A 26,841-nucleotide genomic window follows, 5' to 3' on the forward strand; every position below is an offset into this window, starting at 1 on the left:
CATGATTTTTTAAATGTGGTTTGGAAGTGGATAAGGTGTTGTGGTTCATTTCACATTTGTTCTGTTCACCCCCCTTTGTTCATGTTAAAAGGTCCTGCCCCTTTCCCAGTTAACTGTCAATCCCCAAACCCCTCCCCAGTTTCTATGGTTATCACATGTATCTTTTTGTTCTCCACCCCCGGTTGCCTGCCTGTCACTCAGCACCCCTGCCTCCTTTTCCAGAAGCTTCTGGCCAGGGTGTCGGGTGATTGGCTCAGGGACCGGGGCCCCTCCCTTAGTTGTACCCTTGTAGATTGGTTTTATCGTTATGTCAATCCCCAATGTATCCTTCCCTTCCCTCTCCTGATTTGTTCCCCCTCACCCCTCCCACCTTCTTTAAAACCCGAGGTTTTCCACACCTCGGGGCTCTCAGTTCTCTGCTCTCATCCCCTGGACTTATTGGGAGTGTTTGGTCCCTCAGGACCCAATAAACCTGATCATACTAAGAGACTGAGAGACGCCTCTTCTTCCTGCGGCTCGGAGTTTTCAGCGGCCAACGTCCGGAAGGCAGGTTATTGCCTTAGGCGCAATACCCAGCTTCGTGTTGGGGAAGCGCCCCTTCGGCTAGAGGCGGGCTGGTCATTCTAGCCTGGGCGTGTTTTCCATCGGCCACACCGCTCCAATAAGGCTCTCCTTCATTCACAAACTCCAAACCAAACTGCCTTTGGAATATGGCTCATGGGCAGTTTTTGCCCAGCCACGGTACTTCTAGATCAGAAAGCAAAGGCAATGGTATTTGCAGCCAAAACCCAACAAAGCCTGGGACAGCCAAAACATCCTGGGGAGACACAGGCCTCCAGCTGTTCCTAGAAGTCAGCAGAGTTCTTGCCAAATGGTTGTGTAGCATTAAGTGCAATCTCTTTGCCTGGATCAGAGCCTTGCTCAACTGAAAAAGCAGAAAGATCAGCAAGGGTACTCCCAAAGGCCCATCACATTGTTTTTATTCTGCTCATCTGGCTTAAGTTTGCAACTCAATGTGTGGCTGCAGTTAAACTGATGAGAGAGCGAAAAACCAAAAAAAAAAAAAAAACAACAAAAAAACCCTAAAAACTGGCTCATGACAGGGCCATGACAAGAGGAATCCCTGGTGTGCATTTCATGGACCTCTCCCGATCCTATTAAAGTGCTGTAGTCCTGGTTTAAAATAGACAGGTATGAAAAACTTTGAGAGACAGAGACTAAAATGGCTTGTGGATATTTTTTTTAAGAATGAGGAAAACTACCCAAAAGGTGTTTTTTTTAAATAACACATACTACAGAAAACATACTACATAAGAATTAACAACTGCAATAAATAATAAAAAAATAAGTACTTTGATGTAGAAGTAACTAGAGGCACAAAAATGTGAAGATATGAATGCACATTTTCATAAAAACATGAAATTACTGAAATTACAGACAAAACATACATATACTGAAGTACAATACAAAGGCAGGTAGAACTGGACTTGAATGATCTCTTTTTACATAGCTGGAGTTTTTTCCTTGTGAAGAGGAGCTCTAGGGTATTGCTGAAGGAAAGTGACACGAGCAGGACGGGGCAGCGAGCCGTGCTCCATGCAGAGGCTGCCAGGGGCTGCCCAGAGAGTGCCCTGCTGCAGCCAGAGCCCTCCTGGCCTGGAGCCCAGGAGCAAAAGGGCCAGGGCAGCCACCTCCTCCTTGTCCTGACCCTGCCACCGCTCCCTGCTGCTGCTGCTGAGGGAAAGAGAACCAAAGGCCATCAGTGGAGAACACCAGGGCAGCGCTGCCGCAGCCTGGCCTGTGCTGCCCTGCCTTCAGCGCCCTGCGGAGCCATGTGGCATCCTGGGCAAGGAGCAGCAGCTGGCGTGTGCCTGTGGGGCTCCTGAGAGCTGGCATGTAACTGGGAGAAGCTGCCCCAGCCCTGGTCCTGCCCTCTCCAAGCTGCGGCAGCAGCGCAGACTCCGTCTCTGCCCAACCACCTGCAGTGCCCACGGTCCACTGGGTGCCCTTGCCTGCCCAGGGGATGCCCTCCCTCAGGGTGCCACAGCTCCATGGCCACACTTGGGGGAACAAGTGAGCACAGCTTGGCCAGAAGAAGAGGTCACCTTTGCTTCCCAAAGTCACCTGATGAGCGTGTCCTCTCATCAGGTGACTTTGGGAAGCAAAGGTGCCTCCATCGCTGGACAGGGCCGTGGCAGGCCCTTGCTTGGTTTCAGCCTGCAGGAAGCCAGCTGCACTCACAGAGCAGCCCCACAGCACAAAGGGCCAACAGCCAGCAACCACCCAGCTCCAGTAGCCTGAGCGTGGCTGAGCTGGGAGCCTCTGCCCTGCTGGACTCTTCTTCCTGGCTGAGGAGCTGTGCTGCCTGTGTAGCTGCTGTGGGAGCCTCCATCCCCCAGCAGCAGCAGCAGCAGCAGCAGCAGCAGCAGCAGCAGCAGCAGCAGCAGCAGCAGCAGCAGCTTACCCCTGCAGTGTGCCCACACACAGCTCCTTCAGTGCTGTGGAGAGAGCAGAAGCAGCGTCAGGCCCTGCTGCCCCCCAGCCTCTGGGCAGACACGTTTGCCCACACAGGCCTGCCCCATGGCCAGGGACACGAGGGCAGGACAAAGGCCCGTGGTGGGGGTAGGACAGAGATGCTGCACAAGCCCTAGCTCCCTCTGTGCTGCCAGAGCAGTGGCTGCTGCCCCTTCCTTCTGCTGTCTTGGTTTAGGGTAAATTTCTTAAATACTTTTATTGTTGTGTTTTTTTACACAATGATGTTATCGATGTACTGCAGATGTTTTGGAATATTAATAAACTATTTAAAAAATGCTTTTCTACTTTCAGGAGTTTTATTGTAGATGGGTTCTTTGATAGTTCAGGTAAGGTGTTTAATTGTTTCTTGCACTTTGATTTTACAGTTGTTATCTCAAATGCTTATTTGAGTCTCTTTGGGTCTTTCAAATACCCACTTTGAAGGAAGTTTATGTCTAAAATGTTTGGGGCTATTGAGCTAGTCACAGTAGAGTGGGGTTTTTATTCATTTCTAGTTGGGCTTACCTCAGTTTCTACTAAAGTCAAATTTTGTCATCCCCTTGTTGTCGGGTCTGGCTGTCTGTCTCTGCCCCGACATGGGTAGAGTGGTTCTTGGGTGGCACGCGATGCAAAGGACGAGTCTGGACTCTTCAGCTTTCGGTCTTCAGGTTGTTTATTATTTCTTATCTACAAAAATTTTCTGTCTGCCCAACAGAGGTCTGATCTGCAAGCAGTCACAGGCACTCTCTGACCACCCACGGGGCGGTCATGTCTTTTTATACTAAAATCTACGTACACAATATTTACCTTTATTTCCCAATGCTTTTCGCCCATGTTAGCAAGTGCACCTTCACCATAAACCAATCTCTAAGTGCCAACATCATCACAGGAGATGGAGGACAAGAAGAAGAAAGAAGAAGGACAAGACACACCCTGATCCCTCCATCTTGTCTCCATAACCCCCCTGTACCAAAAACCTTAAAGTCTATATCTCACCCTCTAAATGTGTCTCTTTTACACCTTTTACTCTAAAGTGATTCTCTTGTCCTCAGACTCTTGTTACTTCTGTGGATGGATCAAAATCAAGCCACCAAACACTCTTGGCAACATTCCAGGGTTTTCGAGACCCCCAAGGGTTCTCCTGGCATCTCTGGACATCGGGAACGATGTGCTGAGATCCCACATCTCCCCCTTCTGTTTGCACCAAGAAGACTTCTTTGGCAACTTGACTCATGGCACGTCTCACACACATAAAGATGCATGGGACGATGAGCATGAGGACTAAGAGTATTATTAAAATATAAAATCCCATTTTTAAAAACCCTCTCCATAAGGGAGAAAGATCAAAAAATCCCGCCACATCATCAATCCATGACCCAGTGATCTCGCCTAGTTTCTTTATACTGTCTTTTATATTTTGAATGCTTTCATGAATTGATCTCGAATGATCTGAGAGATTCATGCAGCACATTCCCTCAAACTCTTCACATCCATGTCCATGAGCGAGCAACAGATAATCGATTGCTGCCCTATTTTGAAGAGTTGCCTCTCTCACACTGCTTACATCTTTTAACATGTCACTCAAAGCAAGAGAGACTGATTGAGCATGCTTGCTCAACCAACAACCCATGTGGTCCAGTTGAGTCAAGGCCACCCCCGACGCTGTCTGAGGTGAGAAAATTGCTGCTGCAATTCTCCTTGCCTTGTCCCAGGTGTACACTTCATCATCACAGTCTGCACTGTAATGTTGCAAGGACCTTTTCTCTTTGTGTTTTTGTTCTCTCAACACTTTTAAATCTGGTGACAACATTGAAATCCTCCCAATGCTGCATGGACCTCCCTTGGCATTCGCAGGAATGCCGTGCCAAATTCTGTCCCCACAAATTAAAAACAACCCACGTGGCAATTGCACTGGGACCTGGATTGATCCTTTGGCTGTCGTCACAGTGTGATTGCACCAAGCTGATGCATTTCTATAATATTCGTGATTTGGTGTGACATCAATGCTATTGTTTGTCCTTGACACATTCGAATTTTCAAATTTCATGCATAGCTCCATTGTTGTGGACCCAAAAATTTCCAATTCCTGCGGTTCAGTAGAAGCCACAGGTAAAAGATGTGTCCACGCACACCATTCATTCACAGGATCTTTGATGACCTGCGAAATCTCCATTGGAGGATGCCCTGGAATTGGCCATTCGCCCACTGGCAACCCAACCATGCATGCTGTGAATGGTTTCCCTGGTTTCGAATGTGTCAGGCAGATACTTTCTAAATTTGCTGCCTGGGCTACCGTTTCCCAAACATTTTGTTTTGGCTGACTGACAGGTAGATTTGCTCCATTGCTTAAAGCAACAGATGCAAGCATGAGCATTATGAAACTTACGACTTCACCTTTATAAAAAACCATTTTCATGCTCCCACTCAAAGCCACAAAGGAAAAAACCCCCCAAAGTTTTTATTCTTTTTGTTCTCCTTCTGAGTTGTTGTTCACAGCTTGAGTTTCTTCCTCCGTCTGTGTGCTCGTTTCTCTGCTTCCGGGATCTGCGTTCTCCTGCTCTCTCGTTCGAAATGGCTTCACGTGCCGCGCTGATGACGACACGAACTCCATCGGTCCTCGCTCAGCAGACTGCAACGCTCGCAACTTTGTTTGAGACCGAGTTTGCATGGCTGTTGACTGAGCTGGCATTGAGGGCTGAATATTTGAGCGTTTCTTTTGAGTGGAAGGGGTTTGAACCATAGGGATTGAGGCTAGGATCGGGACTGGAGAGGGGGTGGGGCCACGGGATGCCGAACCCCGAGCGCGGCCCCTCCTTTTCTCCCCGGACGTCACAGAGGATCGGACCCGCCCCCGACCTCGCTCCGCCGGCACTTCCCGCGCATGCGTGCCTTCGGGGACGCCCTCTGCCTCCCCTGTACTGACGTCACTGTCTCCGTCCCGCTCCACCTCCGAAGTCTCCTCCCTATTGTCTGTTCCTGCCCCTCTCTCCTCCTCCTCTGACGCTGTATCCACACCCCCCGCCGAAGCGCGCAGCCCCCCCTCCGCGGGTGTCCCCTTTCTCGCTGCGATTCGAGCCGATCTCCGCGTCCAGACTTCCGGGTCTGACGTCACCACCGCGCGTCTCCTGCGTCCCTCCACAGCAGCTCTCCGGAGCTCTGCAGCTGCTCCGCTCTTGCCACCCGTGTCTGACGCTCCCGCGCTGGTTTGAGAGCTCTCCCCGGCTGTCTCCTGAGCCTTGCTCGACCCGCGCGTCTTTGGCACCGCTCCAGAGGCGACTGTCGCTCTCGGCGTTGCGCTTGAAAGAGCCACACCGAAACCCGTGTCTCCCATTGCCTCCCCGCCCCCCCCGCCAGCCGCCGCCGCTTCCGCGCCGCCGCGCCTGCCGCGAGAGAGCGCATCCCCCCTCCCCGCTTGTTCCCTTTGAACCCCCCTCCGCGACTCCGCCACGTTTTCCACCTCCTCCCCCCCTGATTCCTGTGAATCGGGACAGTACACTCCGGAAGGGGGGCCTGTCTCCTCGATGTCGCTGGGAGAAAACTTTATTTCATCAGGAAGAGGAATGGTATCATCAGTGTCTGAGTCGGAGTCTGAAGCCCCTGCACTCTCTGTGGTTTCAGGGTGCTTTAGGGTTCCCTTGGGTTTTCGGGATGGTGGGACTGAGGGCAATGACATTTCCCCTTGTACCCTTTTCTCGGGCACCTTTTCCCCCGGGCTAATTGAGATCAGAGCCAATTTCTGCTTGGAACCTTGCTCTGCTCCCTCCGCCCCTTTGGGACCTGCAACAACTTGTTGCCTGGCTGACCCCCTAAATTGAGTCGAGGTCGCCTCTAACATAATTCTTGCTGAGGACAGCAATTTTAAGGCTGTTTTATCCTCATTGATGGCTAGAAAATATAGGTGTCTGTTAACTTCTTGCCAAAAGCCTACTTCAAATAACAACCTTGTTTCGGAGTACGGGTAATTACACCACACCCACAGCAATAATTCTCTAAGCTTTTTCTTTGGGATCCCTTTAGTGTGTGTGTCTGCCACGCCTTGTAGGTCGGACAGAATTTCTATTTGTTCCTGGGAAAGTGTACCCCCCATGTTCTTAATTCTTGACCTTCTCACCGAATTCCTGTCATCAGAGCAGTCCGGAAGCTCCTGGTCTCTGGCCTGCAGGTCACAGGAGATGGATCCGGAGGCGCCTTTCCGATTCCGATCCGGGCTGTTCTGCTACGAACTTTCTTCGGCTGAGGTGGAGTGCGATGTCCTCTGTGGCTGCTGCGTTTTCAGATTCTCCTGGCTGCTTTCTGGCTGTTTTCCCAAGGAGTTATCAGGCTCTCCTGGGAATGAGTCCAACTCGGGAGCTGCCCACTCGGTGCTTCAAGGCTGCCCCTGTGCAAGAGGTGCACAGCAGAGCTCACCGTGGCTCAGCAAAGGCTGCTGGATGCTGCTGGATCGCCGGTCGCTGCCGAGCTGCCCCCGGGTCGCCGCCGGGTGCCCACCCAGGGACGCCAAATGTCGGGTCCAGCTGTCTGTCTCTGCCCCGACACGGGTAGAGTGGTTCTTGGGTGGCACGCGATGCAAAGGACGAGTCTGGACTCTTCAGCTTTCGGTCTTCAGGTTGTTTATTATTTCTTATCTACAAAAATTTTCTGTCTGCCCAACAGAGGTCTGATCTGCAAGCAGTCACAGGCACTCTCTGACCACCCACGGGGCGGTCATGTCTTTTTATACTAAAATCTACGTACACAATATTTACCTTTATTTCCCAATGCTTTTCGCCCATGTTAGCAAGTGCACCTTCACCATAAACCAATCTCTAAGTGCCAACATCATCACAGGAGATGGAGGACAAGAAGAAGAAAGAAGGACAAGACACGCCCTGATCCCTCCATCTTGTCTCCATAACCCCCCTGTACCAAAAACCTTAAAGTCTATATCTCACCCTCTAAATGTGTCTCTTTTACACCTTTTACTCTAAAGTGATTCTCTTGTCCTCAGACTCTTGTTACTTCTGTGGATGGATCAAAATCAAGCCACCAAACACTCTTGGCAACATTCCAGGGTTTTCGAGACCCCCAAGGGTTCTCCTGGCATCTCTGGACATCGGGAACGATGTGCTGAGATCCCACACCTTGTCATGCCAGTAATAGAAATAGATTTTGTCTTTACATGTTTTGGTGGGATTGAGGTTTACTGTGCACTAGTGTTAACTAAGGATTTATATTTTTGTGGTTCTGATATGTTAGGCTAATGAATTTACACAGTGGTGTGTAAATTCACAGTGGTCTAAAAACCACATTTTTTTCTTAGCCATTACCTGCCTCTAGGCAGGGCCCCTCTAAGCCTGGTTATTCTTTTTTTTTTTTTTTTGCATATGTTTGGGAGGTTTTTTAAAGGGGATTGGATGTTTTGTTATCATTATTGTACTTGGTAGTTCGCTTATGGGTTATTGGAGTTTCTTTTTTGGTGGAATTTTTTCTTTGAATCTTGTTGTCTTTTAATTTAAGTACCCATTGTGCCAGAGCAGTAGTAGATTTTTTTAAATCTTATTTCTTTATGTTTTCTCTATTGTTACATAAGAAGAATTATAGTTTAGTTCATGGGGTGTACTTTCTCTCCCTGTCTGGGGGATGTTTGTGTTTGGTATTAGAACTTCTGATTTGTATTGTTGAGATTTGGAGAAAGCTTTCTTTCATATCCTTTCTGAGATTTTTGTGATTTTCTTTTACTTTGTCTTCTAATTTTTGTAGATGTGGTTTTTGTACGTGCTGGGTTACATATAGTACAGTATGTATTACCTGCATATGTTTGGAGCTTCTTTGCCATATTAAGTAGGGTTTCTTTACTGTTATCTTGCTTTATTATTGCTAAAGTAGAAATGCATTCTTGTGGCCCAAGTCGTACAAGTTTTTGTCACATCAGGGATGTATATGGTGCTAAGTTTGGATTTATAGTGTTTATGTCATCTGAAAAGACAATTTTTGTTATTGTAATTTTTCTTAAGAGTTTAATTTTTGTTCTGTGGTCTTCCAATGGGTTTGTTGCATATAGAGATCATCTGTATTCAGGTATCTTTGTGCCACACTTCCCAGGACCCGTGCCCAGAGATTGTGACGGTCAGCCCCCTCATCATTTTTTGGTTGGTAACTGGATTATGTGGCAGTGATCTTAAATGCTTTGCATTAGTATCATTTAGAATTGCAGTTTCGCTTGTAGTATCTTAAAGATGGACTAATTAATTAACTATAGATTTTTCTTAGGTTACAAAAGTCTTCTAGCAAAAAATTAGCAACTCTTGATTTTTGACTCTTGATTTAGTTTTTGGTTTTGAGGATCTTTCTCATGGATCATCATCATTGCTTATTGGTAATTGGTTAAAAATGTGGTTTTGTCTGTTGTGGTAGGAGTAACAGCTATTGGCTGAGGTTTACTCTTTAGCTGCAGGCTTAGGCTTCTCATCTGGTTTAGCTATAGGCTTAGGTCCACTGCTTGCTTTAGCTACAGTTTGAGTAGCTGGGGTGTTGGCTGTAGCCTGAGTGACTGGAGTAGCTGCTGATTCATTTTCTTGCCTATCGCCTCTATTTGTTGCTTTACAGTATCTAGTAGTGTGTGATAAGCATATGCCAGGGCCTAGCTTATTGCAAGGATTTTTTCTTTAGAGTCATTATGGTACTTCTTTTTTAGGTATTTCTCTACTTCAGTTGAGTTTTGTATTTGCCTACATGGAAATACGGTCAGAAAATTTTTTCAGAGTTTGGTTTATATCTTCTCATTCTTTACACTACTCCAAATTTTCCATGCTTGGGTTTATTTCTGGGTCAGGGGTCTCATGAGCTGTTTTAGATATCTCAGCCCTCCTTCTAGAGAAGTTGTGGAGGCAAGAGGGGATGATGGCACAGCATGGCCCACATGGTGATGGGTCCTGGGCTCTCCAGAATCATGACAGGGTTCCTCTGGTCCTTGTACCCCACTCTGGAGGGACAGCAACTCCAGCTCCTTCCTGAAGCTCCTTCTTCCTGCTGGGGAGATGTAGCCATGGTATTTCCTAAAAAATCCTTTCCTTACGTTTTTTTCTCCTGAGAAGCTAAGAGGGCTTAGAACAAAATGTAAACAGTATTTATCTGCTGCTGTGGAATGCAACAGGTGCATCTGGGATTGGTCTCACGTGGTTGTTTCTAATTAATGGTCAATCAGTCAGCTGGCTCAGACTGTCTGAGCACAAGCTTTTGTTATTCATTCCATTTCTTTTCTATTCTTAGCTAGACTTCTAATGAAATCCTTTCTTCTATTCTTTTAGTATAGTTTTAATATAATATATATCATAAAATAATAAATCAAGCCTTCTGAAACATGGAGTCAACATTCTCGTCTCTTCCCTCATCCTAAGACCCCTGCGATCACCATCACAGGGAGGAGCACAAAGGCACTGGACTCGAGAAACACTGACACTTGGGAAGTGGCGAGGGATCTGGCACTGTGGGCAAGTGCTAGTGGGAGCGGATGGGGCTGGAGCAAAACATTCCTTCCTGCTTCTCCCTGAAGCAGGGACACAACCCACTGGGGTGGGAGACTCTCACCTAGGGCTGGCACCAGCACCCAGGTTCTCCAAATCCCAGCATTGCCCAGGGAAAGGCAGTGACAGGAGGAGGCATCATCCAGCCACCGGCAGTCCATGCTGACTGGTCCCAGCACTCCGCTCCTCACAGAAAACCTTGGCGAGCTGTCAGGAGCGGGGATGAGACACCGGGCCATGGACACATGATGCAGGTGGCCAAGGCAGAACAACATGGACAAGCTGAACACAAGAAAAATATTTTCATCTTTCTCTTGACAACATGCACTGGTGGGGACATCGCCTGCTGATGGAGTGTGACATCAGCAAGAGGCAGATTGTGACATCTCGTCCCTCCCTGCTTATATTCAGACACGGGCAGAGACGGGGCCAGTCAAGCTCTGGCCTGACCTCCTATGGAGTGTGACTGTGAGGTGTGGAGGATCAATCCAGTTTCTCTGGTGCTGAGTGGTGCCTGTTCTTGGCAGGTCCCAGTGCCAGTCCCAGAGCAACCAGCAGGGTCTCCCCAGTCCTGCCTAGTTGGGGCAGCCAGGCATTGCGAGTGCTTGCAGCAGAGCGTGAGCTGTGCAGGGAAACATTCCCCCAAGGAAACATCCCTTCAGGGTGGCCATGGGGCTCAGGGGGCTGGGGGGTGTCCTCCTCCAGCAGTCTGGCCATTCCTTCCTCCCCTCTCCTGCAGGGTGTGACACCAGCAACAGAGAACAGCTCCTGATCCTCAGTGCTCCCCATGTGCTGCAGAGGCCAAGTATGGCCACAGAGATGGGTGGCAACTGTGCCATCTGCCAGGACACCTGGCATGATGTGGCTTCTGCTCAGCCCTGTGGCCACCACTTCTGCCGGGGCTGCATCTTGCAGTGGGCACAGATAAATCCTGTGTGCCCTGTGCACCCACTCTGCAGAAGAGCAATAGAGACTGTCAGGTTTTCTGACAATGCGGGCGAGTCTCTGGAGATTTCCATCACAGCCCCTGAGCAGTGGCCACGAGCTCAGCAGGGAGAGCTCCCGGTGGCCAGGACGAGAACAGCCCCATGGCCCTGTGCCAGCCCATCCCTCTTTGAAGCTGGTTGGCCGATGGAGAACGTCCCGGCTAGCTGGCCAGCCCGCTTGCAGCCGTGGGGGCACTCTCCCAACTCACGTGTCGGGCACAGCACCTAAGGCTAGTGCTTCACGCTGCAGTGAAAGCACGTCCTTCAGATGAGATGTGGCTGTAGACGAGCTTCGATCAGTGAGAAAAGAAGAGGGGACTCTTCAGTTGGTGGCAAGTTCGGGTTTATTAGAGCCCCAAGGAGGCCAAGAACAGAAGAGCCCCGAGGGTGGGGATACATCATGTTATAAAGGAAGTGGGCGGTAGGGGTGGCGACAGTTTGGGAACAAATGGGAGTCCAGGGAGGGGTAATACACAAAAGATTGGCACGAGGGGAGAACCAACAGCGGGGAATCAAGGAAGGGGCCCCAGCCCGTTAGCCAATCACCCGACACCCTCGTTGGAAGGTTCTAGAGAAGGAGGCAGGAGTGCCAGGTGACTGACAGGCAGCCAAGGGTGGGGTTTGGAGGGGATACAATGGTAACTGGGGTAACAAGGGAGGAGCTGGGTGATTGACATATAACTGAAGAGGGGAGGAGAACTTGGGCAGAACCATTACAGCTCAACAGTGGGGGAACAGAACATACTAACATAACAAACCACAACACCTCTTCTCCTCAGGGGACAGCATCCAGAGCTGTCGGTGGTGTCCTGCCCAAGGTCTGGGCACAGTTTTTCTGTCAGCGACAGGAACTTCTCGGCCATGTGCAGACTTGGCTGAGCCAAAGGACAGAGACCATGTACCAGGAGACCAGGGAGCCATGGTGGCTGAGATTGAGATACCTCTGGCTCGTGCTCTGTGTGTATGGGCCACGCCAAGAGATGATAATCCAGAGCTTGCAGAGAGACCTGGAGGAACACACAGTGCCACTGATCCAGGACATCATCAACATCATTGTGAGACACTGCATCTCAGGGGCCAGGAGGCTGCTGCGCTCTCACACTGCCACAGATGAGGATGACAGCCCAACAGCCAGCAGCACCTCCAGTTCCTCCAGCTCCAGTTCCAGCTCCAGCTCCTCCAGCTCCAGCTCCTCCTGCTCTCAGGTGGGGATTCCAGCCAGCAGCAGCCCTGCAGTCTCCATGGAGGAGGAGGAAGCCATCACAGGAGAGACTGCCCAGCCCAGGGGTCACAGACCCCCCGCAAGTGTCACCATGCGCACAGGACAGGACCAGCCCCAGGAGGGGGACGAGCAGGAGTGGTGAGGAGCCAGAGCAGGAGGTGGTGATGTCGGCAGGTCCCTCTGCCCAGAGCAACAGGCCCGGATCCCCTGGTCCTTGGCATCCCCCAAAGAGAAGGGCCCCTGATCCCTAGGACTCTGCCCCCACCTGCAAGAGATCCCCCCACCAGCAGAACTAAAGGGCCCTTGCAATTATTTAAGAAAAATGAAATAAATTGTTATTTCCCTCACACAGTCTCTGGGCAGTGCTTCCTCAGCCTTCTGGTGCCCTTGCCCTTGCCCTTGTGCCCCACCATGGCTGGCAGCCATGTCCTGAGGGGCACAGCCCAGGGCCATGTGGGCAGCACCTTCTTCCACAGGAAATCTGCTGCAGCTGAACACCTGCAGGGCAGCAGGTGCCAAAGGCAGAGTGGGCAGCAGGGAGAGCTGGTCTCGACACAGAATGGATCTACAAATGCTCCACTCTGGACCTCTGTGCATGACCTCTAATCCCCCAGTAGCACTTCCCATTTTGGGATCAGCAGCAGTGTTGGAACTGGGCATTCAACTGCAACATCCAATCTTGGAAAAACCCAACCTTGTCCTCAGCTAGGCTTCCACCTGTTGCTCACTTGATCAATTTCCATGAACTGTCCCACAATAATGGAGAGAGGCCCCTGACGCTCTGCTTGGGGCCTGGTTGGACCGATTCAGACACATTTTTATTTACTCCCACAGTTCTGTAGCTTGAATGGTATGAAGGGGCTTTTGGTTGGTCGGCAGTGAAGTGTCAGACTGCCCCTTGCTGGCACAGTGCCCTTCCCATTCTTCAGGTTTCAGGTGGGGAGGACAACTCAGCAAAGGCAGGAAGGAGAAAAGTCAAGCTGCACCCCTGGGGCACCATTTATGTATTTGCAGATTTTCCTTTCTTAAGAGGCCCACATGCTGTCATTTGGAGTGTGTCCTTGTTACGTCAGGAGTGCTCCCAGGATGGAGGCCTGGCCTTGTCATTGAGCAGATGAAAGAACTGCTGCTGAAAGAAAAGGCAGAGAGAATTCCTTCCTGGCTTTGGAGCCCCCCTAGACAGGACCCATTCTGCTGAGCAAGCAAAGCTGAACAGTCCCACAGCCCTAAACACAGGTGCTAAGTGTCCTTGTGCCCATCACCCTTGATCCAGCAGGGCTGCAGAGAGGACAAACTCTGACCTTAAACCAAAAGGGACAAAACCTTGTACAGGACCTGGCGTGAAAGGCCTGGATGTGATGGCCTCTCCCAGGGAGAGATGAGAGGCCCTGTGAACAGACACCAGGAGTGTTCCCTGGAAACCATGGCAAGGTGTCAGGAGCAGGGATTAGAGACAGGGCCAAGGACGTGTGGTGCAGGTGGCTGAGGGACAGCATCATGGAGATGTAGAAATTGAAATTAGAAAACAGTATTTCCTTTTTTCTCCTAACATGTGCCTGCAAGGATAGAAGGCCTGATGTGTCATCACAGGATGAAGTCTGAAGTGCAGATGGTGACACCACTGAGCACTGCATTGTGACCTCACATTTCCTCACTGCTGATCTTGGGGCTCCAAGGACTTGGAATGCCTTTTGTGCTGTCACAGGGACTGGAGGCTGGAGACAGAGAGCAGTGGGCTGTGACATCACAGGGGAATGGATTGTGACATTGTGCCCCTCAGTTCTTCCATTCAGACACTGGCAGGGCCACTCTGGCTCCAGCCTGAACTCTACTGAGTGAGCGGGCAAGGCCGAGAGGATCAAGCCAGGCCTCTCTGGTGCTGGGCAGGGCCCTGTTCCTGGCAGATCTCGGTGCCAGTCCCGGAGCCATCACTCCTAGAATGGCCACAGAGATGGACGGCGACTGCCCCATCTGCCAGGACTCTCGGAAGGATGTGACTTCTGCTCTGCCCTGTCACCACCGCTTCTGCCTGGGCTGCATCCTGCAGTGGGCACACAGAAATCCCTCGTGCCCACTCTGCAGGACACCATCAGGCTTTCTGAGCACACAGATGAGCATCTGGACACGGCCAGCACCGCCCCCGAGCAGCTGCCAGCAGCCACCGGCCAGGCAGGGAGAGCTCCCGGCCGCCTGGACGAGAACAGCCCCCACGGCCCTGTGGCGTCCTGTCCAGCTGCTCCACAGGGGACACTGTCCCCAGCTGAGCAGGGCCCCTCAGGGCCGGAGTTCCCGGGTGGCCTCCTGCCCGAGGTGTGGGCCGGACTTTTCCGTGGACAGCCGCAGCTGCTGGAGCCCGTGCGGCCCTGGCTGCGCCGGAGGCTGGAGGGGATATTCCGGCGCTGGTGGTGGCTGGTTGAGGCCGCAGAGAGCTCCGTCCTGCACGACCTGTGCGTCAAGGGGCTGAACGCCGAGGCGTTGGTCCAGGGGCTGCAGCCTGTCCTCGAGCAGCACACGGCTCCACTGGTGCATGGCATCATCAGCATCATTGTGGACCAGTGCAGCGAGGAGGCCCAGAGGCTGCTGTGCTCTGGTGCCATCAGGGACAAGAACAACGGCCCTGTGGCCAGTGCCAGCTCCAGCTCCAGCAGCTCCAGCAGCTCCCAGACCAGCAGCTCATGGATGAGGGCTCCTGCCCATGGCCCCAAAGTCTGTGATGTGGAGGAGGAAGCTGGCACATCGGAGGCTGCCTTCCCTGGGGGTCCCAGCCACCCCCAACCTGTGCCTGTCCCCATGGAGTGGGACCGGCCCCTGAAGGAGCCATGGCAGGAGGTGGTGGCAGTGGCAGATCCCTCTGCCCAGGGCAGCAGCTTCAGCCCCTCCACCCCTGTCCTGGGCTGGGACCAATTGCCATGGGGACCCTTGCACCCCGTTAAGAGAAGGGTCCCAGCCCCCAGGACTCCTCCCAGCCCTGCAAGAGGTCAACCCACTGGCAACTCTAGCAGGGCTCTCACAAATCTTCATTGAAGGAAAAGGAAATAAATTGTTCTTTCTCTCACACAGTCTCTGGGCAATGCTTTCTCCCTGCAGGGCAGGAATGACACAAGTACTGGGTCAGCTTGTAGCCAGCCCCTTCCTGGGCCGCGCCGAGAGCGGCTGCCCCTTGCCTGGATTGGCCTAGGTGGTGGTACAGCAGGGCTGCTGTAAAGCTGCAGCAGCGAGGGCTGCTCCCCAAAGCACTTGCTGTATCTGTGCCCAAAATCAGGACGAGGAACAGCGAGGGGTCTTACATATGGTTCCTCAATGAGATTTGTTCCAGAACAAAGCTGTGCACCAACTGGTATCTGGGGGGGAGGGGGGTAGAAGGGGAGGTTACAAACTTTGTCCAATTGCAAGGAACATGGGGAGGAGCATAAAGTGGGGAATACAATGCTCAAACCAATAGAGAATAATAGGGGAGGAGAACAGTTTGAATGAACCAATTGGGTCTCAGGGGATACAAGATTGACAGGGAAGGATCTGGAAGTAAAGGTGGGGTTACACTGACAGACAAGGGAGGAGGGCAGGGTTACAGTGATGGACATGGAAGGGCCTGGAACAAAGGGCAGTTCTTTGGTGAGATGGACAAGGGACGTGGGAGGATAGGATTCAGGGAGAAACCATCTGCATAGGGGTAACAGAACCAACCATGATAAACTTATAGAATAGAAACACACCACCACACAGGAGAAGCCAAAGGCAGAACGGACAGCTGGTCTCAACACAGGACCATACCCTCAGCCCAGGGTGGGCTTAAAGATCATTTTAATGGTCATACAATGCTTGATGAGGGGGAAAATGCATTAAATGGAGTAGACGGATTGGGAAGTTCGTACCTTCTTACTACCTCAGCCAAAGGAAGAGGTCAAGATGCAGTTGGCAGTTCAGGATAAAAGAGAGACTGTGACCTCCAAAAACTCAAGAGACACCCCAGAAGGTTATGGCCCACTGGATTCTGTCCCTTTATTCATATCCTTATTGTTCTACTGACTTTGGCATTGCCATGTTGTTTTCCTTCACATCTCCTCACTTCTTCCTCTTCTCTGACTAGAAAAAAACTGCTCCTCGTAGGTCCCATTGCCAAAAAGTCCCACTAATTGAAAGATTCCTTCAGGATCTCACAGTGCCAAAACGCTGATCTCATCTAGGTTCTGCTCTGGGGAGTCGCTCATCATGTTTCCATTACTGGCCAGGCGCCCCCACCACCATTGGGCAGGTAGCAGCAGCCTCTGCGATGCTGGCACTATTTAACGCCTCTCTTTATGTGGATGCTGGGAAGTGTCCACAGTGTGGCTGGCTAGGAGCAGCCAGGCAGACAAGGCTTGCCGCAGGTCGTGCCGGGATGGCAGCAGCCGTGGCAGTGCATCACCACATGCTGCACCTGGATGGCCCCTGGCAGCAGTGCCTTGCCACCCCTGGAAAAAACTGCACGTGGGCCGTCTTGATTTTCTTCTTAAAAATGTCATCACAGAGGCATTACAACCTCTCTAATTTGCCCAGTAGTGTGTCCCTCTACAGAGCCATCAGAGACCGGCTCTGTTGGACATGATGGAAGCTTCTAGCAGCCTTCCACAGAAGCTGCCCCCATGGCCCTCTCCCTCCCCCTACCAAAAACCAAGCTGTGTCAAATCCAACACACACAGCTGCCTTCTTCAGCTCCACCTTGTTCCTTCTTTACTTCCTGAGAGACTCCTGAATAAAATCTTTAACAAAGTGATTACAGCCCTCTGTTCAATCTAAAGCTTAGCAGGCCTTGAGGGCTGAGAGCCCGGGCTGGAGAGTCATGAGCCATCATAAACTGAAATGAGGAGTCATCAGCATGTCAAGCAGAAAATGCCTTCAGTATCCAAAGCAGCTGCCAAAGGGCTGGGCTTTTGCTGAGCTCCTTAGGATCCATTGTGGAAACAGCCTGAAAGATTGTTGAGCACATTCAGGATTCCTAGAAAAAGCAGTTAAAAACTGTAGAGACTGGGAGCAACAGAGTCCTTTTGAGAGGGGACACCAGGGCAAACACTGGGAAAAAATGATCATGAGCAAGAGATGTGCAGCTGGAGATCAGGGGAGGCAGTAGTGTGTGTAGATCAATTTTACAACCCATACTTTAATATATGTACACATCAATTAGAGGAAATACTTTTTAAGAAGAAGAAGTTGAATACATTTCTGGAATAGTTTTCTATGTGTTTCCTGTGGTGTTTGATCCAAGGCAGCACTAGAGCTCTGCATCCCAAAGCCCCATTCTGGAGCCTGACCAATGTGTTTGGATTCTTGCAGCCACATCAGACACTTCAGCCCCCAGTTCTCTACCGGCAGTGCAGGTTCTGCAGCATAGACAGCCCCCAGCTCAGCACAGAACGCACCTGGGGAAGAGGAATCACCACCAGTGGATCTGGGCCTTGCTGTTAAGAAAATGATTCAGGAGAGGAGATCCCTGACTGAAAAGCCTCCCTCTGCTCAGGTAACTGCATTGGCAGGGAAGAAAGGGGCTGGACTGAGAGTTTGTGCATGTTGTTGCATGGCTGACAAGGAAAAGCTTCTTGAGTTCAGCTGAGAATGGACAGGGAAGGCTTTGCTTGGTGAAAGATTTCCAGAAGAAGAGGGAATGAAAAAGGGGGATAGCCCTTAAATGAGGATGAAAGGTGATGGCCACGTTTGGGTGCTTGTTTTCCTGGGAAGAATCCCTGGTGCAGGAGCATTTGTGGTGAGGAGGTGGAAGCTTGGTAGGTTCTAAGAGGCTTTGTTTGATGGGAAAGAAGAGAAGAGTGTTTGGAGAAGTGGCACTGAAGGCCAAGTGTCCCGTGCAGGGAGGGGCATGCCAGAGGTGCCTCTGTTGCAGCAGCAGATGTGGGCTGTGCCTCTTTTGGGTGGGAAGGCCAAGGCAAAGCAAGGGCTGGGCTGCAGCTGCTGCTGCTGTGTGAGCCCTGCCGTGCGTGTAGGCGCTCCCAGAGCCGTGGCTGGGGCTGGGCTGGAGCTGCAGCTTTCTTGGCCTCTCAGGAAGCTGCTGCCTGCAGCCCAGTTTCCATCTGGGAAATCCTCAGCTGGGCAAACTGGCCAGTCTTGCTGTCCATGTTGCAGAGCTCAGTCCCCTTGCTCTTGGGCATCTCTGTGGGAAGAGATGTGTGTTCCCATGCTGTCCCTGCCAAGCTGCAGCCTGGATGAGACTGCTGTGCTCAGGGCTGTGGAGGGAGGAGCACATCCCTGTGCCAGGAGCTGGCAGGACTCCTTCCTTAGCAGCCATTCCACGTGTTCAGTGTCACCCCCATGTTCAACACTGTCAGCTTTGACAGCTTTTGGACTGTGTTTGAGAAGTCAAATCTTTTTGACTGTTGAAGGGCTTTGGGGCCCAGAGTTCTTGTTAGGAACATGGGATTAAGTGTGTGAGCCATGGAGGTGTTGGACCAGGTGTTTTGTGTAAGTGGTGAGAAGGGTTTCTTCCTTTCTGTTTCTCTTTCAAGGGGAATATTACTGTTGCCCCTGAGTCTTCAGGAGGGGAGCCTGTGGACAGAGCTGCAGCAGAGGGAGCTTTGCCTGGCACCGAGAGCTGCAGGAACAATTCCCAGGAGCCCGAGGAGCTTGGTAAGGACAGAGCCCCCAGTGGTTTAGAGAGGTGTGAGATGGCTGCTCTGAGCCTGCCTCTGGCAGCAAGGGAGATGAGAAGAGTTGAGTTCCTGTCTGCAGGCTTGGTGCTTCCTGGTGCCTTGAGTTCAAATCCTGCACGGGCACAACCTGCCTAAGCCCTGCCCTCCACGCTTCTCCAGAGGCACTGAGTCCTCTGCTGTGGCAAGAGAGCAGGGAATAAACCTGACCTTGTGGGACTTGTGTCACCAACTCAGGTGTCCCAAATTGGTTCATGACAGCTCTCTGCACCTTCAGCTTCAGCGATTTCAGTGAGGACTGAGGTCTCTCTGTCAGCACAGAGAAAGAACAAGGCTGGGCTTCTCTGTGGCAGCTGGGACTGTCTGTGTTTCAAGCTCTCCTGGGTGCCATTTACTCTGTGAGTGCTGAGATTTTACTGAGGTATTTCAATGCTTTGCACAATTTTGGAAACTTAGAATGATCCCTGTTCTTTTAACAGTAGGCTTCATATTGCCAAGTAAGAGTCTACCTTTCAGGCTATCTTTTACAGTCTTTGGTAGGTTGACAATTACTTCAAAATAGAGAGATGCATAGAGGCCAATATGGACCCAGTATTCCCTTTGCTTCCCGGATATCCACCTGATCTACCTCGCCAGGAGGGCTGTCCTGCGTGGGAAGAAGAGACCGAAGGAGAGGCTGTGACTATCAGGCAGGTGAAATCCCTCTGTTTATTGATACTTTTAGAGATGTCTGTAGTTCTATTTATGTAGCCATATAGTTATTCATGTATAGGTGTAGGTGTATTTTGAAATCTGTACAGTTAAATGTATATATATAGTTATAGGCATGATAGATATATTTATATATGTGCAGTTACATTTATAGATGTGCATAGTTATCTAGTAAGATGAATATGGAAGTTTAGATGCATAGATTGAGCTGTGTAGGCCTAGACTGCATTTTTAGCTCTTTCCCCCCTCGGCTGCCTTTTTCACCTCTTGCTTTTCCCCCGGTGCCCCCTGTGTCCCCTGTCCCTGTGCTGGGTCCCAGCTGGCGGCCGGGCCGGGCGGAGCAGCACTTCCAGCCCCGGCTGTCCCTGGAGCGGTGGGAGCTGCCGCTGGCCCCAGGCACTGTCCCCTGAGGAGCTGCTGGAGGATGGTGAGACAGAGGGGGCTGAGGGGGCTGAGGGGGCGGTGGCGCCGAAGGGACGGTGACCCTGAGCTGCTGCTGGGGCTGAGGGCTGTGGGGCAGCCGAGGGCCATGGTGGCACTGAGGTGACAGGGAAGTGGCACAGGCTGAGGGGCTGGCGGGTCTCAGGGGACGGGATGGCTCAGAAGGGACTGAGGGGGGTGAGAGGGACTGTGAGGGGCTGAAGAAACTGAAGGGGGCTGGGGCTTCAGCGAGAGCATGGTGGAGCTGAGGGGATGGAGGGGCCAGCAGGGAGCACAGAGGGCTCCGGGACTGCAGCTGTGCCAGGCCTTGGAAGCAATTCCAGAGCCTCCACTTTTGCCAAAGCTGCAAGGAAGACCTTGAGGACAGCCAGAGACTGACGGGAGCCAGCAGGGAGAAGCTGAAGGCCAGCAGCAAGAGCCCCCTTGGCCAGTGGCCACTGCTGGTGGCCAGCACCCATGAGATGGAGCTCAGAGCCTGATGATGAGCTTGGTGAGCATAATCCCTCCTGCTCTTTGCACTCATTTTTTTCATTCTTCCTTCCTGCAGAATAGAGCTGTGGTTGTATAATCAATTTTCTTGTTGAATGAGTGCATATTGAAAATGTCAGTTTGAGGTCTTTCTTTCCCTGTCTGTATCTCTGACTTTTCTGGTTTGTTCTCTTGTCCACCTCAGGCCCTGCTGGGTAAGAAATACCAACTCATGAGTCTTACCAGAGAGTGTGGCCCAGTTGTGAACAAAGACATTGGGTCAGCTTACCTCTATCGCCCTGCTGAAAGCTGTGGGGGTCAGGGATTATTGGTGGTGACATTGAATAAGGATTGACCCAGGCAGAACCATGGTCAAGAATTTACAGGAGTTTGCAGAAGATGTTGAGGTAATTCTGCCATTCAGAAGTTCCTGTAACTGTGGCAGGAGGTCAGTGTCCTTCCTGCAGCCCTGGCACAGACAGCTCCCAGTATATTTAGAGGCCTGGAGACCAAATGAGTCATCAGAATGATCTTGCCCACCTTTGCAAGGGATCTTTTGTTTCATTATTTTTCTGCTCAGGTAGAGGGCAGCAGTGCTGATGGCAGCTGAGGAGAGGCAGAAGTTGTCCTTAGTGCAGAGGAAGATTGCAGTTGCAGCATTTCCCTGGGCTGTACTCCAGGTGCTCTGAGTCCCTGCGTCAGCTGCGAGGCTCAGTCCTGGCAGCTCCAAGCAGATTTGCTCTGAGGGATTCTCCAGTGGCCCCAGGCCCTGTGGGTAGGCTTTGAGCCCCTCATCCCAGCCCTTTGGAATCAGTAGAGCTGATCCTCAGGGACCTGATTCAGGCACTGCTGGAGACTGGCTTTTGGTGCACCAAGCTCCTGATGGACCTGGATAGTCTTGGTGGAAGGAGTTCAGGCATCACCCCAAAGCAGGCTCACCTGTAGATGTGCAGGACCAGGTGAAACATTTTGGGGAACAAATTGGAACCTCTTATTCCCCAGAGATGCTCAAAGCATAACTACAAGACTAAGGAAAGGGATGAAAAAGCACATGGTTAAACCCAAAGTAAAATCAGCTGCATGGGACCGTGGACAAGGAAGGCAAGAAAGAAGATCATGTATTGGAATCACTCATGTTCTTTAGAGCTATGCTTTTATCCCTCAGGAGATACATATCTCAAGTCAGAGAGAAATTAATTATTTTCTAACAAAAAACTTATACCATTTTCTTACATCTTAAAAAAACTGCCTCTCAAATTTCAGCAGCTGTCAGTGATGTTTAAGCTGCCTTTTTGCAGCTGAAAATCTGGCTGATGAGATCAAACCCAAAGGTATCTTCTCCCATACCAGCCCCTGTGACAGTGATGACAGCAGGCTAGCAGGCAGGGCATGTGTCTTAGCAAGGAAAACAGCTCCTTTCTCCACATGCCACGGAGATTGAAGTCAGGGTTAAATGTCTCTAAAATCCTTGGCTGCAACAGAGGTTTAATCCCCAAAAGCAACAGAGAATAACAGGGTTATTAAGTAAGAGGTTTTGCTCTCAGCACCAGAGTTTAATGCTAAAACCTCTCCAGCATTTTCTGCTTGGTGTAACAGCCCCAAAATCTCCAGCTTCTCTGTCCCAGTTCTCATCCTGTCTCTAATTTTGCACTGTCCGTGCCTCAGGAGCTGATGGATGGAGAGTAAACTGCTGAATGCTTCAAAACCCAGCTTCTTAGGATTACTCCTAATTGTCCAATTTATAACTACCAGGCTTTCATGAAGGTTTCTCTTCCCACCAGCTAACTGGCTCAGAACAAAATAAACCATCATTATTCCTGAAGAATTCAGAGTGGCCTCTGGAAGAAGATGATTTTTTTCTGGCATGTTTTCTTCCTGAAGGATATCCTCAGTGTGATGGTCAGGGCATATGATTGCTGGTCTCCAGAGTAATGGTGAGCTGCCACAAACAGATTTGCTGATTTCCAAATCCTCAGTAGCTGGGTCTTGCTGTGGAAACAAAATCTCACATATTTTGTATGCAACAGTGGCTGTGCAATTACTCTTTATTTTATTCTTCCATATTTGCACCTGTGCTTAATAGCAGCTTTTTTTTTAATTCTCTCCATGTATAGAAAACTTCCATAAGCTTCTAAGTCTTCTTACTTACGAACCTGGGACAATCTCCAGGACATTAGCAGGCAAAAAGGAGCATGGTATTGCTGTGTCCTCTCTGTGGGCAGCTGTGTGCTTATGTCTTCCCAAAGAGACTGTCTCCGGGACCAACATCCACAAATCAGTGGAACAGAAAATCAGGAGCCTAATGAATGCTCTCCCTGCTGATGAGGAAAAGAAGACAAAACAAAGATGAGGAAAAGGGGAACCAAAGGCCTGGCTTATGTGTTCTGAGGAGCTGTGATTGCCGTTTCAGCAACTAAAAGGCTTAAAGCTTTAGCCCAGTCTTCTTGTTCCCTTTTTACCTGGACAAAAGGGCTTAAAAGGAGGCACTGGATTTCCAGTGTATGTAGGAGACTCCAAACACAGGCATAATCTGCCAGTTTGTGAAAAGGAAGAAATTGAGAGCTTTGAAGTACTCAGCTGATTTCCTAGTTAATTTCCATGCTGCAATAATCAGTTCCATGATTGAATGTTTTTAACAAACCAAAGTCCAGGCTTTGTGGACACTTAAAAGTAGGTGCAGCCAGAAACTCCTTTTCAGAAATTATGGACAAGCTGAATGTAATAATGGAGACAGTTCCACTAGCCCACAACAAGTGCACCACTGATCTGGAGAAAGAGTCCTTGTCTGGAATGTGGGTTGTGTCACAGACTGTCCAGCATGAAAAACAAAGCATCCTTGCAGAAGGCAATATTTGAATTTGCAGGAAGGCTTCATGCAGAGCAGATGGAACACCACTCACTGCACCTACAACTTGCAGAATTCAAATGGAATTTCAGTAAGATGAAAAAAAGAAGGTGACAAAGCCCAGAGCCTGCAAGAGCAGTTAAATATGCTTCAGCAAAGATTCATCACATTGTGAGAGGTTTGACAGTGTAGGAGAATTAAGCAATGCATTACACTGGAAACATCAGGCACAATCACTTTTGAATGAACAGGAGCAACAGCTACAGGAGTCAAACAAAAAACTAGAATTGCACCCCAGTGAAGAAGCAAATAAAAGCAAAGTCTTACATGAAATTCTAAAAAACGACACACAGAGACCATGGCCATAGACTGGACCTGACAACCTCTCTTCACAAAAGGAAAGAGAAGACAACTGTGAAAACATCTGCCTTTTATAATTCAGTCTTTATTTCAGATATCCAAATTTAAACCTCACTTTTCTGTGACCTTGACTTGTCTATGGAGTTAGTTTGTTGTCTTACTCTCTACTTTATTATTTTATTTGTTTTAAAATCACAGACTTGTACACTAAAGTCTCTTGGAAATTATTATGAAAAAATGAAACAACACACAACACATTCTCCATCCCCCTTGTTTCATTTGGCACATATTTAAAATGACTACATGACACAGAATTAGCAGAACCATGGCTGAAAGCCATTTACAGAGATCAGGTCACAAATGAGAAATGAAGTTTTGAGACCTATCCCAGAGGATGGAATGTTGTGGAGTTTTTATCTCTTGCGATTAAAACCTTCAGTCTTGAATGATATATCCTGGGTATCCTGATGGATGTGTACTGTAAGACAAAAGCTGAAAGAAGCTCAGGATAGTGTGGCTGGTGCCAACAAAGAGCTAAATCATCTTCACACTAAGTGTGCAGAGAGAATTTAACAGGAACTTAAAAAATGGACCTACAGAAAGTACAGCAGTGCTTGGAGAAGTAGAAAGTGCTTTTCCAGAATACTGTAGGGTGGGTTTTATTCAGTTGTTGTTTGACACACATGCTCACACCTGGGGCTCAAAATCTCTCAGCTTGGGAGGTTTCACAAGAACCTTTCCCTAACCCTAAGTCCCTCCTCATGGAGGGAGATGTGCTCCTGTGGTCCAGAGAGCCCTCTGATTTGAATTCTGTGCACGGACATTCAAAACTTTCTGGCTGTTTGTTCCTCTCCCTGACCTGGGCGCTGCCCTGAGGACACGCACATCTCAGTCTGGCTTTCGTGTCAGTCAGTCCTTTTAATTTCCTGCAGTTATATTTTACCTTGGGGAGCCCTTCAGCCTTTAAACGTGTCTGGGAGGCGGCAGAGAGCGGCGGGAGCCCGGCGGAGCCCCGCGCTGCGTTCGGAGCTGAGACATCACCCCGCGTATCCAGGCAGCCGCGGAATTCCCGTCCAGGGCTCCCAGCCCGTCCCAGCGCTGGAATTCCTGCGGCGCCGGGAGCCGCTGCCCTCCGATTGTCCCAGCTCGCCATTCCAGAGGACGAGCAGCATCGGGACAGCTCCAGAAATGCGCTGCAGACTGTCCGGTGGGTTTCTGTAGCTTCACCGCGGATTTGTTACTTGCTCCTGGCTTTGCCTGTTTTAAGTTAGTGCCCCTTAAGATCACGGTTGAGTTTATTCTTGAGTGGTCTCTATCACCCTCAAACGTCCTGGGACGTTCAAATGTCGTCTTGTTCCACCCTCTGCCATGGGCAGGGACACCTTCACTAACCCAGGTTGCTCCAAGCCCTGTCCAGTCTGATTTTGGACACCTCAGGGATGGGGCAGCCGCAGCTGCTCTGGGCACCCTGTGCCAGGGTCTCACCACTCACTGAGGAGATTTTCTTCCTCACATCTAAATCAGTGGCCTATTGTGAAGTATTCAGCATATATTCAGAAGTTTGCAAGAAGAAGCTGACACAAGTTTTTAATGATACATCAAACATAATTCCCCGAGGAAAAACTTCTTCTGCTGTTTTGTTTAACTATGGTGCTCCCACAAACCAGTCCATAGCACTGGATTTTTTTTTTCCTAAGAAATAGCATGTTTTTTGCATTTATCACTCTATGTGCTAGTAAGCTATTGATGCAGATTTTAACAGAGGAATATTGCATGTTCAAAATCTTTAGCATTCCCAGGTGACAGTCTTCAGATTTAGTTTTTTTCTTTTCCTCTATATGACTTCAGAGTAATTTAAAGAATTTTAAAACTTCAAAGTGATGTGGATGTGACAGAAAACATTTTCATTCTCTTATGAAACTACAAATTTTTTTTAAATTTTATTTTTATTTGCTGTTCATGATGAGATTTTGGTGTAAGTTGCAAAGAATGGTGTTGTGTAAAACTAATTTCTTAGTTCTCAGGGCTACTTCTTAATGCAAACATTTTGTGCAATTTGTGAAAGACTTATCAGCCTTTAACATAGCAAGTGTTCTATTAGACTGGCAACCTTGGATATTTGATCTATTTAAAAAATCATAGTACCTTCATTTATCGCCCTTAGAATTGTTTTGCAGAGAAGCAGATTTTGCAATCTGCTTAGGAGGCTTAGGAGAATGTATCTCAATCTACACAAACATAACATTTTTTTATTGATGTTCTGATAACTCTGACAGTTGATATTCTACTGTATATATATATATATTTATTTCTCTACAATGTTCAGGCTTAGAGGACTAGCAGTACAATTCCATTTTCTAAAGCCAGCGTCAAATTGCAGCTGTGGTAATTGTTCACATGACATGGTACTGTGAGTGGCTAAAAAAATTAATATTTTAGTAGATTGACAAGTAAAGTAAAGCACATCTCTGCTAGAGGCCTTAATGGTGTTATGATATAGGAGACCAATCTTTGAAGCTCATCAAGTAAAAGTATATATGGTTAACTGTGTTCTTATTTCTCCACTGTCCTCTTTGGCATAAACTATTTGTCTCTCTTTAGTCTGTACAAAACTACCAGTTATATGGGAACAACAAAATTCCACAAATACATACTTTGGTTAGAAAATCAGACTGCAGACAGCTCCTTCAGGTGCAGAAGTTTAGCAAAATGATACTCTAGCTAGTAAGCGAAGGAACATTTCTCTCTGTTGCAAAACTACTCTGCATTTTCTGCCAGCTGTGGAATTGAAGCTAGTGAAAAGTTGCTTTTCTGCAATGGTCAAGGTTGGCTGTATCCAGCAGACTTGTGAAGTGAATACTGAAAATTTAGCTTCTGAGCTCCAAAATACCTTCTGCAATACAGAACTCAGGAGCTATTTCATCTTCTCAAATGCTTTCTTGAAGATTCATAGACTCCTGCTAAAAATGGTATCTTAGATAAAAGCTGTAGCTCGTAGAAAATGTATTTCAGTTCAAAACTAAGGGTTGATGAGCTAGTAATATATGAAAATGGAAGTAGAAAACACACTCTGAATTTTGTTAGACTGCAAATTGTGCATGCTTTGAAACTTTCCAGGGAGTTTGTATGGTTTTGTCTTTGTATCTTCTGAGAGCTTTGT

At 49.3% G+C, this 26,841-nt stretch overlaps 1 pseudogene; it reads left to right on the forward strand.

Annotated features, from left to right (window-relative positions):
- The first annotated feature begins 14,163 nt into the window (after positions 1-14,163).
- LOC139605102 (coiled-coil domain-containing protein 171-like) overlaps positions 14,164-26,841 on the forward strand; it is a 202,883-nt pseudogene continuing 190,205 nt past the window's right edge.

The sequence above is a fragment of the Agelaius tricolor genome, unplaced genomic scaffold (genome assembly GCF_023055355.1).
Source record: "Agelaius tricolor isolate 1412-34295 unplaced genomic scaffold, bAgeTri1.0.p SCAF_59, whole genome shotgun sequence".
Classification (NCBI taxonomy): domain Eukaryota; kingdom Metazoa; phylum Chordata; class Aves; order Passeriformes; family Icteridae; genus Agelaius; species Agelaius tricolor.